The 18,018-nt window shown below is 44.2% G+C and overlaps 1 protein-coding gene across 1 annotated transcript in view; it reads right to left on the bottom strand.

The window, feature by feature from the left end:
- The window catches only part of SYNDIG1L (synapse differentiation inducing 1 like), a 90,787-nt gene that overhangs the window by 48,399 nt on the left and 24,370 nt on the right, over nt 1–18,018 (bottom strand). The window lies entirely within an intron of this gene.

Genomic DNA, 18,018 nt, shown 5'->3' with positions numbered 1-18,018 from the left:
AACTGTATTTATTATAACCTGTTTTTACTTGGGGCTGCCAGGTAAGGGGCTGAGGAACTAGCTTAACTGCCCAGGTTCAGCCCCAGATGTTCTCGCCTGGTCTGAGACCGGTTGGGGCTTTGGGAGCGGGGAGGGCTAGGCAAATTTGAATTTGTGAGGCTAAGACTGAAGGATGGTTTTCATTTTCATTTTCATTTCATTTTTAAAATTGTGTTATCTTCAATAGTCTTCCAAAGGTTCCCAAATTACGCAAACAGTAAATTAAAACTGTTAATTTGAGGGTACAATCCTAAATGCAACCGACAGGGAATAAATCTTACTGAACTCAGTGGAACTTATTTCTGAATGGACATGCTTGCGATTGCCCTGTAAGCTGCAAGCCTATGAGCAGTTACTGGGGAGTAGGGCCCACTGAGCAGAGTGGGTCTTACTTCTGAGTAAACATACATAAATTTGGGTTCTGCCATGATCTCCAATCGATTTGCAGTGCTAATGATCAAGCAAGGATATGAAGAATGCACTTGTCACTCAGTCTGTGTGCCCAATGGACTGATACACAAACTACAGGCCCCTTTTAAGACCTTTCTACACATGTTCTGCACCCCAAGGTGGGTGAGAGACTTGGGATTTTGTGAAAAGCCAACTGGATCCCTCTGTAATTGCTGAAAATCTGCTGAGCATTCACCAGATTACCCCTTACTGTGATGCTGTATTAGTCTGGTAGATAAGGGAGTGGTTGATGGCTAATTTACCCACTCCGTGGAATCTCTCTGCCAGTAAAAATTAAGAGATGCTTCTGCTTCCACTCCCCCCACCAGTCTGATTTTTGTCTAGTCTGAGTAGAAATGTTTAAATCCCTGTGGTATTGAGCAAGTGACATGCTCTCCCAACCCACACTGAGGAAAAAGAAAAGACACCACTGGGCAGCCTTTGCCAACCTGCTGCCCTCCAGATGTCGTTGGACTACAGGTCCCATCAGCCCCCGCCATCGGGGGCTGATGGGAGTTGTAGTCAAAGAACATCTGGAGGGCACCAGGTCCGCAGGGTAACTTCCATATAGAGGAGTGCTTGATTTTGTGCACTTGAAACAGAGCAACATGAGGACAGTCTTGCTGGATCAAGCAAAGATGATGCTCGTATTCTGCCTCTGATAGCCAGATATCCCTGGGAAGTTTGCAGAAGTTTCGATGATATATGGACAGCAAAATGGGCACCAATAACTTTCAGAATGGGTTAAGTCATATGCACAGAGGATGGAACCATCAGTAACAATTAGCTATGTCAGCTAAGTGGAACCTCGGTGTTCAGAGGCAGTGCAACTCTCTGCTTGCCAGATGCTAGGGGCAAAAGCAGGGCACGGTGGCCATAGAGACCCTAATTGATTCGCTTTCAGCATCTGTTCACCAGGTGTTGCCACAGAATGTGGAAATTCCCCTTTGGGGCAGAGATTAGTTTAGTGATATGCAGCATATGGTCTCCATGATTAAGATATCATGGTCAGACCCTGACATCTCTCATTTAAAGGGTCAGGTGGTAGGTGATGAATAGGGACTGAGCTAGACTGATAAAGAAAAAGCGATTTACGGTATATGCATTGTATGTGTGACATAACATTGTGCCACAGGATGGCGACGTGGAGTCCAGTTTTCCTCTACCGGTTTTCCCTGTTTAAATTTACAATGCTTTACCAGAGGTCAGCAACCTTTTTCAGCCGTGGGTCCCTCAGACCTTGTGGGGGACCGGACTATATATATATATTTTTTTGGGGGGGGAAATAAAAAATTCCTATGCCCCACAAATAACCCAGAGATGCCTTTTAAATAAAAGCACACATTCTACTCATGTAAAAATACCAGGCAGGCCCCACAAATAACCCAGAGATGCATTTTAAATAAAAGGACACATTCTACTCTTGTAAAAACATGCTGATTCCTGGACCGTCCGTGGGCTGAATTGAGTAGGTGATTGGGCCGTATCCGGACCCCGGGCCTTAGTTTGCCTACCCATGCTTTAAACTGAAACACTTCTTTGACGTCTCTAGACCACTGGACCTGAGATGCTGGGGTGTCACTGCCAGGAAAGAATGACCAGTATGGACCAATGAATATCAGGGGCCTACCAATGTGGTGCCAACAGGTACACAGGCAGTTTCAAAGGCTGCCCCTGGGGCCCACAGTGTCTTCCCAAACAGCTGAAATTAGGCTTGAAAGAAGCATTTTGGTGCAGTCAATATAATAGGCTGTGGTGTATGCTTGGCTGTGTGGTGTATGTATACGTGTGTGTGTGTGTGTGTGTGTGTGTGTGTGTGTGTGTGTGGTGCCCGCAACAGTTCCTCCAGTGTGCAAACATGCCCACAGACCCCCAAAAGGTTGGCATCGCCTTGCACCATAACTATAAAGCAACTTTGTATGTTCCTATCGCAGTCCTAGCTCTCATAGCCACTATAGGACTCTATCCTCCATAAATTTAATGCAACCCTTTCCTAAAGTTGCTTTCAGCATCAACACAACTTTTGAGAATCCGTCTCATAAGTTAAATTATGCTTATTGTGCGAAGAAGCGCTTCATCCTGTCTGCCTCTAACCTATCCCCAATCAACTGTGTTGGGTGACTCTTTTTCCAACAATTGCAAGAGAGGGAGAAAAATGCCTGCCTGCCCACCTTGCTGGTCCTCTTCATCCATCATTCCATTCATAATACCTGGAAGCCATCCAGGGAGAATGTGCCTGATCCTCGTGCTGATTGTTGTCTGTCCAAAGAGCAGACTGGCAATGAGCATGATCAGCTGGGTTGGATGGCAGAGTCCCAAACAGCAAATGCTGCAGAAAAAATCTGGAGCTAGAAGCTGGTACCTCTTTCTTGTAATACTTATGGTCTAGCGCTACATCAGCCCTGGGCTCTGCTACCATCTGGAGAGGCCCTAACTTGACAGTGTATGATATTTCTCAAGGCAAGCAACACTTGACCCTTCTGGTACATCAGCTTTGCCATCAAGCAGCCCCTGGGTCCATCTGCAGCTCTTTCTGCTTCCTCTCACTGGAGAGATTAGCCTGGAACCTGGACCAGACCATCAACTGCCAAGGGGGAGAAAGACTGTGCAGATCAGCGAGAGGGGCTGCTTGTGTGGGGGTTAGCCTCTTTATCATCAGCCAGCCCCTGGGTCCATCTGCAGCTCCTTCTGCCCCTTCCATCTGGATGAAAAGACTGGCATCTGTACTGTGCCAGCAGCCGCCAGGAGCTAGAAGAGACTGCTCCCCTCTAAAACACACCCACCCCTAAATTGCACCTTCGCATGGATTTTAAGTCTAAGCCACTTTGCAGGCCAGTCTTGGCTGAAAGGCCGGGTGTATCCAACATATAATAGAATAACATGTCACTGTGTAGCAATGATCTGGTATCATGTCTAACAAAGCCTCTTTGAGGTTTTTTGCCACCCCCTCCTCTTCTTGGTTCTGTGCAAACTTTTTCAAGGAGTGTAAATTTACTCCCACCTAAGCTTCAACAAGATTCATTTCAATTTTATTTTTATATTTTATTTTATATTTTATATTTATATTTATATTTTATATTTATTTTTCTATAATTTTGTAGTCATTTTAAGTTCCATGTAACGTGAAGAAATGCTTTTTGCCAATCCAAAGTAGTAAGTGCCCTTCTATTACAATCCTAATGCAGCCAGGCTGACCAGAGCTTGCCAGGGAACTGCTCTGGCAGGAAAAATGCTCACACACCCCTTACTTTCCTGTGTGTGGATCAGGTATAGTCTGTAAAATGACTCAACCTTAGTTATTTAAATACATTTAAAGTTCTGAAGGGATCAGAGAATCATAGAATTGTAGAGTTGGAAGAGACCCCAAGGATCATTTAGTCCAACTGATTCTATTCCTCAGCTTCCCTCCCTCCAGAATTTCTTTCTCACACAGTAGCAAACACACAGGGGATCCTATCTTCTGCTTCACTGGGGAGAGCCAAGCAGCCTCTCCAGATTTTCCAACTCTCCCTCTCCCTGCATCAAATTGTAAATGAGCCTTCTTCAGCTTCATGGGGAAAGGGAAAGGATGGAGCTTGTGGCTGCCAGTTCACTTTTTCATCTTTCTTGCTGGCTGAAGCCCAGATTTGATGGAAGGTTGCGAGCCTCAATGGCTGTCCAGCTCCGAGGGTCTTCTGGCAGTTCCCTCCCTGCAAGAAGTGAGGCTACAGGGAACCAGGCAGAGGGCCTTCTCAGCAGTGGCGCCTGCCCTGTGGAACGCCCTCCCATCAGATGTCAAGGAAATAAACAACTATCTGACTTTTAGAAGACATCTGAAGGCAGCCTGTTTAGAGAAGTTTTATTGATGTTTTATTGCTTTTTAAAAATTATTATTCATATTTTGTTGGGAGCCACCCAGAGTGGCTGGGGAAACCCAGCCAGATGGGTGGAGTATAAATATTAAATTATTATTATTATGATGGAGGCTTCACCCAGGGCAGAAACCCTGGCTAGACCCTCCCCTAGCTATGGCTCTGCTTTTCCACAGTCCTACTTATGCCCCCCACCTATCTTTTTTCTCTCCAGCACTCTCAAATCATTCCAGGGCACAACACCTCCCACACTATAGGGCTGCTTTACACACTACAGGTTTTAGATTTATGCCTAACAGGATAACTAACACATCACATGCAAATGCTAGTGTAAGTTGTAGGAGGTGCTGATTTCTAATAGAGAAGGAGGGTGAGGACAGTGGGGGAAAGAGAAGTATTAAGCCATGACTCTGGCAACTGCTTCTCCATTCCAAATGGCCCTTTTGACATTTTGTGCCAGAAAAAGGCACCTTCCTATGATCCTATTTAAGGGGTTGTGGGTGGCTTCAATTGCCCCCAAACCCAAGACCTCTGCTCCACCTATTGTCTTTTGCATTCAGAAAGGTTTCTTTCTGGGCAAGGGCTGAGCAGTCAGAGAAATAGGGAGAGGGAGAAAGTGGCAATGTGGGGAGATACGCTTGTCCACAGGTGACAAACTGTTCTTATCCATAATCATTTTTCTGCATTAAGGTTTTGGATGAATGAGGAACTGTTTTATTTCATCCACGTAGATACCACTGGGAGATCAGCTGCATTGTGCTAGGTACAATGGAGAAAGAGAAAGAGACAAAGGGGCAGAATCTTTTCAACTCCGGCTCTCGGAGGCAGCTGTCTTTTTCTAACACTGGAAATGAGATAATTTCATAGGAAGGAGATATCGGAGCGACTGGCTTGCGCTGCGGGTAAGACAAAGAGAATTTCCTGCAATCGCAAGATTTCACACAGGTCTTGTTCTTGCATGTTGAGGGCAGGAAATTCTACTTTGTTGGCCAGGCAAAATGTAGGCGGCCAGGATCTTGCAATTTATTTATACCTGGCTGAGCCAATCCAGAGGCCTCATATTCCCTGCCAATTACAGGCACTAATACTGCATGTCTCTATTTAGTTTATAGGGCTGGCACCAGGCTTCTGGGAACCCTGGCACTGATGTCCTCCTGCCCATGAGTTTACTCGACAGTAGTGGCTGAATCTAGAGGCTTGCTTGTTAGTCTACTGTTCCCAAAGTGCATGGTAAGAAGTTTCCCAAACCCAGCTGTTGCTACCAAGTAAACTTAAGGCCGGGAAAAGAGGTGAGAGGGAGATCTGACAAGGTTTTGAGGTCAGCACTGCACCAGTGGGCCCTGGCAGCTGTCCAAGAGTGCTGGGTGCTGATGCCATCCCTGAAGGGGGTGAAACAGTGGAACCTGTGAAAGCATACTGTTAAGTTGTGGGTGAAGATATCAGACGACACAGCGATTCTTCAAACAGCTCTTGTTTATTCACAGGCCAGAACAGAACTGAACTGAAGGGTTCAGCCAGCCTGCTTATATAGAGCTCCAGTACAACGTAACTGTAATAACTTTCTGTAACTATCCAATCACTGAACGTCACTTTCGATCCCTTATTTGCATATGTGGACCTGAACTATCTACAGTATCCCTCTGCTGGCCCAGGGTGAGAACTTCAGTACATAACACCCCTCCCCACCGAGATAAGGCGTTAGTTACAATCGTAATGGTTTTCTTATATACAGCACTACACGTAATGGTTCAATTAGGCATAACACATACAGTCATTAAGTGACTGGCAGCCTTTGCTTGACACCAGCAGCTTGCATCCATGTGTGGTGCTAACTGAGCCGCTCCTGCTGCCTCCACCGCTATCTCCTGACAGTTACCAATAAAGGAACGCTTTCTCTCTCTCTCTTGTCCCACAGGACAAGAGATAAACGCCCACATCTGAGATACCAGCCCACCACTAGGATTACATCCACACCATAGATTTAACACCCTCTTATACCGCTTCAACAGTCAATATTTCCTGCCAAAGAATCCTGAGCTGTCACTTCTTAAGGGTGCTGAGTGTTGTTAGGAGACCCCTCAAAGAGCTACAAATCACAGCACCCTTAACAAACCCTTAACAAAATTCAATTCCCACAGTGCGGAGCCAACAACATATTTATACCCTGTCCCTCTGCCTGGGTTTCCCCAGCCACTCTGGGAGGCTCCCAACAGCATATTAAAAACACTGTAAAACATCAAACATTAAAAGCTTCTCTAAACTGGGTTGCCTTCAGATGTCTTCTAAAAGTCAGATAGTTGTTTATTTCCTTGACATCTGATGCGAGGGCGTTCCACAGGGCGGGCGCCACTACCGAGAAGGCCCTCTGCTCGGTTTCCTGTAACCAAGTGTGCATGCACACGAAAGCTCATACCAAGAACTAACTTAGTTGGTCTTTAAGGTGCTACTGGAAGGAAAAAAATTTTTTGTTTTGACTATGGCAGACCAACACGGCTACCTATCTGTAACTCACTTTTCACAGTGAGGGAACCGCCAGAAGGCCCTTGGAGCTGGACCTCAGTGTCCAGACTGTGATCCAGGTTATATAGTACAAGGTTTGAGTTCCGGTCTCAGTTGATAAAGTTCTTCCTGGTCCCAAGTCCTAGAGCCTGCAACACTTCACCTCCTTGCTTGGGTGCTTATAGAACCAGAAAGCACTGGCCAAAGCAGACTACTGTGGACAGAATTGGCAGACCCATGCCCAAGAATGTCACATAAACACTAGGAGCAGTTTCTGACCTTGGGGACTATAATGGGAGCTACCAAATGCAAGGTAACAGCATGGCAATCTTATCAGCTGGGTGAACTCACAAGATAAGGATCCTCCTAAGCACCACTGGGAAGAGCTAATTCTCTAAGCTCTGCTGGCATCCAGCCTCAGACCTGGTGATGTGTTTGTTCTCAAGTCTTTGGTTTGTTCTGGCTATCAAACAGCTTGCAGCAAGGTTTAGGCCACCTGGGCTAATTAAATGTAAACATGCAGGACCAACAATGGACAAAGCCTTATTATAAAACCCAAGAGGTGATTCCTCAATGGCAAAGCCTTGGGTGGGTGAGTGGAAGTCACCACCACCCCTTACTAGAGAAGCTGAAAGGACGCTTTGCTTTGAAAGTGAGTTCCCATAAAACTAAACTGGCACTGACTGAGCTCATCAAAACCTCGCTCCCGAAAGACGCAGGCCACTACAAAATAGATTATTTCCCACCCTGAAAAGCTACGCCTCACACACAGCTTGTTAATTCGCTTAAAAGCATCCTTGCAGTACATTAGCGATAAGCTGCTGGAAATGCATTCCAAGGGACTAGGGGGGTGGAGGGAAAGGATGGATGCCCAAGGTGAGCCACTGCAAGAACGGAATCATCTGGGCCACGCGGCATCCCAGTCCAAAACCGCTAGAGCCGCTCTCCTCAATTAAAGGTGGCTGCAGTCTCCTTCATGCGGACCACACACATCTGGCGGATTAAAATGCAAGCACTACAATTACCCAGAGAGAAGGGCTCAGGACACAACAAGGGGGAGATTAGCTTTCCCAAAGAGATATCTGAGCAGCGGAGCTGCCAGCCTTTGTTCCAGGATTTACTAGCAGTCACAGTGAAATTTGAATGGATACATCTGCACAGGATGGGCCTCTGTGCTCCTGGCTCAGGTCTCCTAGCACACAACCAGAAAAGCAAGGAAACAGTCCTAGGGAAAAACCAGGTGGGATGTGGCGTTTCTTGAGTGAGCGCTGCGTATCTCCTTCTGTGAAGAGTGAGAAACCCCTTTTCGACCCAAGGGTCCTGTTCCCTTGTTGGCAACGTTTCTGGCAGATGCAGAGCCCAAGCAGGTGGAGCAAAAGGTGTGGCTCTTACTGCTGAACAGTAGGCCAGTGTTTCCCAACTGGGGCCCCCAGGATATTCCAAATCCATGAAAATTGTGTAAATGGAGGGCCACAGTGTGAGGCTAAGAGGCCACAGAGGAAAGTGAGAAGTGAAGAAAAATAAATTTTTTTTAAAACAACCCTCATTGGCTGGCTATCCGCTTGGCCAATCACAAGCGGGTAAGGGGGCAGGTAAGGGGGTGACCCACCAGGGCCTAACACTGCTTTTTGCCACATGTGTTTTCTTCTAGTAGTCCTGGTTTGTTTCCGGAGGGGAGGGCAATTGCTGAGGCTCCTGTTTTGACCAATAGAGCCCGTGATCCAGAACCCCCAGGTCAGGTAAGTACGGTGGTGGGGTGGCAATGGGTAGGGCTGGGCGAGCTGGAGCTGCTTGTGCTGCTGCCAGTGCCGGGCCCGGTGGCAACCTGGGCCTGACTCTGCAAGGTGCAGGGTGCAATCCACCTCAGCACCTAGTGGACCAGGGCCTTTAGATGTTGCTGAGGGGTGCAGGGCCCATTGGCAGCGTTGGCCCGGCTCTGCAAGGTGTGGGGTGAAATCCACCCCAGTGCCTAGCCGAGCAGGGTCATCTGGTGCTGCTGACTTGCATCTAGTAAATAACTAAGTGTCTACTCAGAAGAAAGCCACACTGAATTCAGTGGGCCTTACTGCTCTACAGCGGTACCTTGGTTCTCAGACTTAATCCGTTCCGGAAGTCTGTTCCAAAACCAAAGCGTTCCAAAACCAAGGCGCGCTTTCCCATAGAAAGTAATGCAAAATGGATTAATCTGTTCCAGACTTTTAAAAACAATCCCTAAAACAGCAATTTAACATGAATTTTACCATCCAACGAGACCATTGATCCATAAAATGAAAGCAATAATCAATGTACTGTACTATAAAATGAAACAGAATTGTAGATGATAAAAATTAAAATTCGGGTTCCAAGTTGTTCGTGAAATAAGCTGTTCGAAAACTGAGGTACCACTGTAGTGTTTTATCCAACCAGCCAGGCCTACTCCGGCTGACAAGATCTTTTTGCACCAAGTCAGTGAGGACCACTTGCTTTTTAAAATTCTCCCATATATTCAGAACTCCCTGTGTGCCTTTTGGACTGTATCTGTAGATTTCCCGCCCTGTGTCAAATAACTGGGGTCAAATAAGTGTTGTTAACTTTTTATAATACATGGAAGATGGATCTCTTTCTGAAGGTTCCAGACTCTCCTTCCTTGGAGGTTTCTAAGCAGAGGTTGGATGGCCATCTGTCATGGGTGCTTGAGCTGAGTTCCCTACATTGCAGGGGGTTGCACTAGAAAGGTGACCCCTGGGGTTCCTTCCAGCCCTATGATTCTGTGTTTTTCTGCTTCAACAATATTTTATTATGTAATAGCATTTTGTATAAATTATAAAAATATAAATAAAATGTGTTCTATTTCCAAATGAAACATTTAAATAGATACCTTTCCACCGGTAGGGTGGGTTGGGTGTAGTTAGGATATTTGTTGGGGGTCTAGAAACTCAGATTTGTATTGATTTGTATTGATTTTTTTCTTATAGGGGGCAGCTGCCCCCCTTGGCTGTGTCCATGGGGGGCACAGGAAGGAAACAAGGTCAGAAGGGGGTCAGGAAAAGGTTGGGAAACAATGCAGTAGCCTATGTTCCAGCCACGAAGCCAAAGGTTTCTGCCCTCCCACCCACCTTTCCATCCAGAGCAGCAAGAAGCATTGTCACAAATCAAAGACACAATCTAGCCAGACAAAAGCGGTCAAAGAGGTTGCAGAACAAGGTCAGCGAGGGACATGGCCAGGGCTGCATTAAACATTAAGCAAAATAAGTACGTGCTTCGGGCATCAAGGGAAGGAGGGCACCACGGAAATTGTCCACCGTCAGATTTTTAACATTAATGGTTACTAATTGCTCCGCTGGGCATTCATTTTCTCATATTTAAAATCCCAGCAGAACAACTGTGCAACAAGGCAGGCTGGATGCCTCATCTCTGCTAAGTATAGAAGCAGATGTGCTATGTAAGATTAGTTCTGAGGATCTGATTGCCCACTTTGAAATTAGAAAAAGGAGGAGAAAAATTTTCAGATATAAATAAAGTGGAAGCATACAAACATGGACATTATTTTCCATCTTACGGTAGGTTTCATTTCATTTTGAAAAATAAAATGTTACTTAACAGTTTATTATTGTTTATGTTTTGAATTAGTTATATATGGGGGCATGAAAATCTTTTTAAGTGCTTAGGGCCTCTAAAGGTCTTAATCTAGCCCTGGATGTGGAATCTAGCCCAGGGAAGGTCATGTAGACTGGAGGCAGGAAGGGCAGTATATGGGCCACAGGTAGATGTTCCTCATCCCTGCCCAGTGTGGACTGTGGTTTCTGTTCACATCCTGGGATGCTGCTCAGGCAAGAGATCAGGGCAGGTGCCCTGAATCAGTGTACAGTGGTACAGGTTACAGACGCTTCAGGTTACAGACTCCACTAACCCAGAAATAGTACCTCGGGTTAAGAACTTTGCTTCAGGATGAGAACAGAAATCGGATGGTGGCGGCAGCGGGAGGCCCCATTAGCTAAAGTGGTGCTTCAGGTTAAGAACGGACCTCCAGAACAAATTAAGTTCTTAACCAGAGGTACCACTGTACCGAGTACTAGAGCAGAAGCAACTTTTCAACATGCGATGATGGGCTAACATCGAAGTTTAGAGCTTTCAAAGAACAGCAGCACCATGCAAGCTTCTCCTCCCTTGGATCCTTCTAGAAAGACGAGCCAACTCGAAGGACTGCGAACAAAAATTGAACCACATGTGCAGGAGGAAGGAACAAAACGCGCAAAACCCAGAGTGGAAGGGGTTGTCCACACACTAAGCACCACTACACAGAATCCTTTGCTTTCCTGGAGCTCATTTTCAAAAGTATGAGAATGACTGAAAGTGACTCATAAAATGGGACGGTGTAAGTGCTCCCCTGATTGTACTTTGACGCAGAAAGATCTCTGAGAAGAGCACAGAAAGCTGGGGGAAAGCTCTGTCTCATTATCTTAAATACCATAGAATGCACCGCGTTATGATTTGATAGGCTTTATGGATGTCACCGCCACTCCCGTGTTGGTTCCATTTGGGAAAAAGAAGCCTTCGATGGCTAGGAGAGACGTGAGGAAAAAGCAGCGCTAATGTTCTGCAGTTTCCCTGCAGTGGTGGGAGGCGGCAAGTATTCTATTTAAAAGGGAGAGTACCATTGCCAACGTGTCCTCAGCTTTGCATTCTTCATCTAACAACAGACATAGCAACAGATAAATACACTCTGACAAATTTGTTAACACTGCATTATTGGCAGCCAGAAGAAGAAGAAGAAGAAAAAGATGACTCTGAACTAGGCGCTTGACTTCCTGCCAAGAAGTAACAAGTGGATCGGCAGCTGAGCTCAGGGATTTAAATGTTTAAAAGCCACAAATAATCAGAATTAATAACTCTGCTCCATTGTGTTCTTGAAACCAGGCTAACTAGTCCCTTCAAAGAAAATAAAGCACAATCACCGTGTGCTGAGCTTCTGGCTGTAAAGCACACAAACCCCCCCTATTAGAATTATTGAGGGTTTTCATGGGCATGAGCCAGCTGAAATTATTTATGGGACAGATTTGAGCAGGTGCTTTGCAGCTTAAGGCATACTTTGCTAAACCGGAGTTACTAAAACAGTTTTGATCTTACAGGCTTTTCACTCATTTTCTCCAGCAAACCTTTCAGGAAAGATATACATTGAGAATAGAACAATATACAGCCTTAAACAAGTAGACACATGAAGACTTTAATTAATGTGACTTTCATCATTAAATAACCAACAAGCTCCCCATCCATACAAATTAATTAAAGTTGTTCACTTTCATTGTAGGATAAAAGTACAGTCATACCTTGGATCTCAAACTCCTTGGCTCCCAAACAAATTGGCTCCCGAACGATCAAAACCTGGAAGTGAATGTTCTGGTTTCCAAACAATTTTTGGAAGCCAAACGTCCGGTGTGGCTTCTGCAGCTTCTGATTGGCTGAAGGAGCTTCCTGCAGCCAATCAGAAGCTGTGCTTTGGTTTCTGAATGTTTTGGAAGTCAAACAGACTTCCGGAACGGATTACGTTCGAGAACCAAGGTACAACTGTAGTGGGAACAAGTGGATGGAGACCTGAAGGCAAGCGTATATGAGGCGAAATGTCACACTCTTAGATCTTCAAAATTGGCGAGAATTGATCAGATAATGGGCCATTAGTGATCCACCAGTGCATAGTCTGACTCTTTACCCCATTATCACTTACATTATTTTGTAATTTCTGCCTTACTCATCCATTTATTTCTGAGTGTCTAGCTTCTGCATGACAGCTAAAGATTCTGAATGCTTCTTGGCCTATGAGTGCCAGTTCTGGGTTTGATAGTTGGAAACCACAGCTCAAGCTCCTGTTCAGTCATTATGTTTGTCACGCAGCCTTGAGGAAGCCATCATTTCTCAGCCTAACCTTCCTCACAGGTTTGATGTGACAATAAAATGAGAAAGCTCCTAGCCTACCTCTTTGAGCACCGTAGAAAAAGATTAGGATAATAAAACGTGTGACAAAATAAACATGCCATTTTACAAGAAAGTGTATCCACACAATGGATTGCAGCCGTCCAGTTTGTGGGAGATTTTTAAGAACACCGAAGACCAGGGCAAGACAGTCACTTCTTTGAGAAAAGACACCCCCCCCCAACCCTGGTGGTTTAAGAACGGCATGGTGCCTCTTTAGCATCTGAGAGAGACAGAGCTTTGGGAGTATGTAACAGCTCTTGGCAGGAGAGAAGTCTCTGGAAATGAAACTTTACAACATCACTAAAGCCTGAGCTGAAATGAAAGGAACAGGATTAGGAATAAGACATGAGGTGGCAGCTGTGCTGTCACCACAGGGAATTTACCCACTTCAGCTCACTCACTTATTTGAAGAGAGCTGGAGCAGCATGGAGGAGATGTCTGAAGGCAAAGACAGGATGTGTGGCCTTTGGCCTTAGGAAACCCCATCTTGCCAGCTTTGGGGGCTTGGTTGAAGATGCAAGGCAGGATCTATTCACAAGAGCCTAGGTGGCTTAGGCCCACTCTACCCACATAAGACTCTGTAGCTTTAGCTAGCAAGCTACCCAGAACTTAGAGAGACGACCATCTCTTTGCTTGAAAGAACACAATAGCACATCTATCTATCTATATCTATCATCTCTCTCTCTCTCTCTATCTATCTATCATCTATCTATATCTATCTATCATCTATCTATCATCTATATCTATCTATCTATCATCTATCATCTATCTATCTATCTATCTATCTATCTATCATCTATCTATCTATCTATCTATCTATCATCTATCTATCTATCTATATCTATCTATCATCTATCTATCTATCTATCTATCTATCTATCTATCTATCTATCTATCATCTATCTATCTATCTATCTATCTATCATCTATCTATCTATCTATATCTATCTATCATCTATCTATCATCTATCTATCTATCTATCTATCTATCTATCTATCTATCTATCATCTATCTATCTATCTATCTATCTATCATCTATCTATCATCTATCATCTATCTATCTATCTATATCTATCTATCATCTATCTATCTATCTATCTATCATCTATCTATCTATCTATCTATCTATCTATCTATCTATCATCTATCTATCTATCATCTATCATCTATCTATCATCTATCATCATCATCATCATCATCATCATCTATCATCTATTCTCTGGGCCAGCAGACCCTCCAAGTGTCCCTATTTTCCAGGGACAGTTCCAGATTTACAGAAGCCATCCCAGTTTCTGATTTGATCCTGGAATGTCCCGCTTTTCCTTAGGACGTCCCTATTTCCATTGGAAAAATGTTGGGAGGGTATGGAGTTATGTGACCCCCCAAGCCCAGGAAATAAGTAACTATACAACTTTTAGAAGACATCTGAAGGCCAGCCCTGTATAGGGAAGTTAAAAAAAAAAAGTTTCATGTTTTATTATGTTTTCATATAGGTTGGAAGCTGCCCAGAGAGGCTGGGGGCAACCCAAGCAGATGGGCGGGGTAGAAATAAAAAATTATTATGATTATGGAATAGGACATCCTATTCCATTGCTCTATTTTCATTGGAGCAATGTTGGAGGGTATTCTATATCTATCTATCTATCTATCTATCTATCTATCTATCTATCTATCATCTATCATCTATCATCTATCTATCATCTATCTATCTATCTATCTATCTATCTATCTATCTATCATCTATCTATCTATCTATCTATCTATCTATCATCTATCTATCATCTATCTATCTATCTATCTATCTATCTATCTATCATCTATCTATCTATCATCTATCTATCTCTATCTATCTATCATCTATCTATCTATCTATCTATCTATCATCTATCTATCTATCTATCTATCATCTATCATCTATCTATCTATCATCTATCTATCTATCTATCTATCTATCTATCTATCTATCATCTATCATCTATCTATCATCTATCATCTATCTATCTATGCAGGGGTCACCAATATGGTGCCAAGTAGGCCTCCATCCCAGCTGTGATTCCTGCATTGCAGAGGTTTAGGCTAGATGACCCATTGGGTCCAGTCCAACTGTAGAGTTCTATGGTTCTATGATTCATGCCACTAAAATTAGGCTTGAAATAAACATTCCACTGTAGCCAACAGAACAGGTTGCAGCATATGTTTGACTACAGTCTGGTGTGATGCCCACAGCAGTTTCCCCACTTAGCAAATGTTCCCATTAGCCCCAAATGTTTGGTGACCCCTGCGTTACAGCACTTAGCTTTTCTCAAATTGGGGTGGGGGTGGGGATACACACCACAAAGATAATGGTCCCATCAAATATCAGGGTGACTTTTACATTGCCACTTGAACATTAGGTTCATTCATTACACTGTACCAGTGGCAGAACATCCTGATCAAATATTAAAGCAATGGAACTCATCAGGATGATAGAATGTCTAGGAGACAACTCACCATAATTGTCTAAGGAACAAAGAGATGCAAGTTGAATTGTCAGATCTGGCTGCATCCAAGCTCTGAATGTAATATCTGACCCACAGCGTTTCATGGAAGCAACACTTTGCAAGAGGAGTGGGGAATCTCTGGCCCTCAAGATGTTGCTAAACAGCAACTCCCATCAGCCCTAGGAAGCTTGGACGATGGCCAGGGATGGTGGAAGCTGCAATTCAGCAACATCTGGGGTGGGGAAGGTATCCCACACCTGCTTCATAAATTCAAACTGTCCCAATTTGAAATATGATCAATGTAGATAGAGATAAAAAAATATTATGAAGCAGAGGTACTGTTCAAAGAGAGCCTTCCTTCGGACGCTGACTTGTTCTCTCTTTGACTGGCTTCTCATGGGAGGCTTCCCTAACCTGGGCCATCTCTGGATGCTTTGGATTGCAATTCCCACAATAACCCCTGGCCTTGCTGGCTGGGCTGATGGGAGTTGTAGTCCACTTTTTCAATTTATTTCAAAGCATCTGCTGGAGAGGGAGCTCTTGATAGGACTGCCATACATCAGGGATTTCCCAGACATATCTGGGATTCATCCATTGGAAATAGCATTGGGGTGGAATTTCCAAAAATAGGTAAAAATGTGCTGGGAAACATGGGCGTATGACAACCCATGACTGAAGTGTTAATTTTTTGGTGAACCCCAGCTCTTGATGCCCAGTGATGGAGGAGGAGTGGTAGTAATATTTAGTCCTTCTACGTATTTCAAGCATAAATTATTTCCTGAGCTTCTGTTAGCCCCACTGGGGACTGGGGGGATGCAGACATGATATAGGTTCTCTAGTGGGGTTAATTTTTGAATTATGGTGCTGGAGGAGACTCTTGAGAGTCCCATGGACTGCAAGAAGATCAAACCTATCCATTCTTAAGGAAATCAGCCCTGAGTGCTCACTGGAAGGACAGATCCTGAAGCTGAGGCTCCAATACTTTGGCCACCTCATGAGAAGAGAAGACTCCCTGGAAAAGACCCTGATGCTGGGAAAGATTGAGGGCACAAGGAGAAGGGGACGACAGAGGACGAGATGGTTGGACAGTGTTCTCGAAGCTACCAGCATGAGTTTGACCAAACTGCGGGAGGCAGTGGAAGACAGAAGTGCCTGGCGTGCTCTGGTCCATGGGGTCACGAAGAGTTGGACACGACTAAACGACTAAACAACAACAAGTGGGGTTAATAGCAACTTGGGGGTTAGGGCAGACAGGCCTAGAAAAATGGGGAAAGGGCTAAACACCTCCTGCTTCGTGGCACTGTTCCAATCAAGATCAGAGCCTTCTATAACTGCTTTGAACTAAATAAAGCCACCAGGTGGTTAATAATAATAATAATAATAATAATAATAATAATAATAATAATCCCAACAGATTATTAAAAACATGATAAAACATCAAACATAAAAAACTTCCCTAAACAGGGTTGCCTTCAGATGTCTTCTAAAAGTCAGATAGTTGTCTATTTCCTTGACATCTGATGGGAAGGCTTTCCACAGGGCAGGCGCCACTACCGAGAAGGCCCTCTGCCTGGTTCCCTGTCGCTTCACTACTCACAAAGAGGGAACTGCCAGCAGCCCCTCGGAGCTGGACCTCAGTGTCCAGGCTGAACGATGGGGGTGGAGACACTCCCTTCAGGTATACAGTCATACCTAGGCTCCCGAACGCCTTGGGAGTTGAACATTCCTGCTCCATAATGATTGAAAACTGGAAGTGAGTGTTCTGGTTTTCGAACTTTTTTTTGAAGCTGAATGTCCGGCACAGCTTCCGCTATTGTTTCTGGTGCACCTGCACAATCGGAAGCAGTGCCTTGGTTTCCGAACGTTTCAGAAGTTGAACAGGCTTCCAGAATGGATTCCGTTTGACTTCTTTTTTTTTATATATAATATTTTTATTAAGCAATTTTTATGTTCATACATACAAAACATACATAAACAAACAATAGACAAAAAACAAAACAAAAAACAAGTACCATTTCATGTCCTAATTTCTTAAACCTTTCTTCTTCGACTTCCTCATGCCTCCCGTTTCTGTATTCCAAATTCTAATCAATTGTTCAGCAAATCTTCCCTTATTTTACTGTAAATTTAAGCTAATCATCTTTGTTCTCCTTGTCTTAACCATTACTGATAGTAACCATTTACTTTAGTCCAACATCATTCTAACTGTCATTGATTTTGTAATATTTCTTTAAATAGTCCTTAAACTTTTTCCATTCTTCTTCCGCCGCTTCTTTTCCCTGGTTTCGGATTCTGCTCGTCATTTCTGCCAAGCCCATGTAGTCCATCACCTTCATCTGCCATTCTTCCAGTGTGGGTAAATCTTGCGTCTTCCAGTACTTCGCAATGAGTATTCTAGCTGCTGTTGTGGCGTACATAAAGAAAGTTATGTCTGTCTTTGACACCCCCTGGCCGACAATACCCAAGAGAAAGGCCTCTGGTTTCTTGGGGAAAGTATATTTAAATACCTTTTTCAGTTCATTATAGATCATTTCCCAGAATGCCTTAATCTTCGGGCACGTCCACCAGAGGTGAAAGAATGTACCTTCCTTTTCCTTACATTTCCAACATTTATTGTCAGGCAAATGGTAAATCTTTGCAAGCTTGACTGGGGTTATGTACCACCTATAGATCATTTTCATAATATTCTCTCTTAGGGCATTACATGCCGTAAATTTCATCCCGGTGGTCCACAACTTTTCCCAATCAG

Source organism: Podarcis raffonei, chromosome 1, assembly GCF_027172205.1.
Source record: "Podarcis raffonei isolate rPodRaf1 chromosome 1, rPodRaf1.pri, whole genome shotgun sequence".
NCBI lineage: Eukaryota > Metazoa > Chordata > Lepidosauria > Squamata > Lacertidae > Podarcis > Podarcis raffonei.
The sequence above is the reverse complement of the archived record's forward strand: the minus strand, read 5'-3'. Positions and strand labels throughout refer to the sequence as shown.